Below are 1,251 nucleotides of genomic sequence, written 5' to 3'. Positions count from 1 at the left end.
GAATCTGAGGGTGCAAAAAAAAATCTAAATATTGAGAAAATCATCTTTAAAGTTGTTCAAATTAAGTTCTTAGCAATGCATATTACTAATCATAAATTAAGTTTTGATATATTTACGGTAGGACATTTACAAAATATCTTCATGGAACATGATCTTTACTTAATATCCTAATGATTTTTGGCATAAAAGAAAGATGTATAATTTTGACCCATACAATGTATTGTTGGCTATTGCTACAAATATACCCCAGCGACTTAACACTGCTTTTGTGCTGCAGGGTCACTAATAAAAATTACAAAAACTAAAGTTATAATGCAAACAGAAAATATAAAAATAAAAACTAATTCAAAAATATGAATAAAATATAATGGTATAAAAATATAATAATATGTCACTGATACTAAAATAACATTGGTCATTAGCATTTGCTGCCCAATGGGGTTACAGTAATAGATTGAGATCTGCTTTACATTGATGTGATCATTATAATTACTGAGAAAGCTGTTTTGTGTTCACATGGTGGCGCTGTTTCGTTTCTGATTTAAGATGAGTGCATTAGTGTGTGATTCACACAGATGAAAACAGTGTGAAAACAGTGCAGCTGCTTCTGTTTCACTGTGATTTTACTGTAGTATTGATGGCAGGAGTGCAGCTGGAGTCGGTCTGTTTGAGCCGGACTCGACGAGCATCTTAATTTCATGAGTTTGAGTCTGAGAGAGATGCAATCAATTTGACTGTGCATTTGGAACAGAACCAGGCGTTTAGTCAGCGTTTGGAGGTCCGGCGGCTGATGCATTATCATAATGAGACGTGATTAATCACCGCAGCCTTCATTCACATGATCTGTAGTGCTTTTAATGCCACTGACTGAGAATTTTGCAGAGGAAATGTGTGTGAATTAAGATAATTTCTCCAACTCTTTTCTGTGCTGTGACCCATCATGCAGATGAATAATTGTTGCATTTTTTAAAATTAACTTTTAATATGCAATAATAATATTTTTTTAGAAGCAGAACTATATATATGTGTTTGTGTATGTATGTATGTATGCATGTGTGTGTGTGTGTGTATATATATATATATATATATATAAAATTAAGTTTAAATTAAGTTTATTTAAAATTTGCAGTAATAGCTTTTAGGAGAAAAACAATCGTGTATATATTATTTTTCTTTAATCTGTGTGTGTGTGTGTGTGTGTGAGAGAGAGAGAGAGTGTGAGTGAGTGAGTGTGTGTGTGAGAGAGTGTGA

Source organism: Sinocyclocheilus rhinocerous, unplaced genomic scaffold, assembly GCF_001515625.1.
Source record: "Sinocyclocheilus rhinocerous isolate Xijiao unplaced genomic scaffold, SAMN03320098_v1.1 scaffold2856, whole genome shotgun sequence".
In the NCBI taxonomy this organism is placed as follows: Eukaryota; Metazoa; Chordata; class Actinopteri; order Cypriniformes; family Cyprinidae; genus Sinocyclocheilus; species Sinocyclocheilus rhinocerous.
This window is presented reverse-complemented; position numbering follows the sequence as displayed.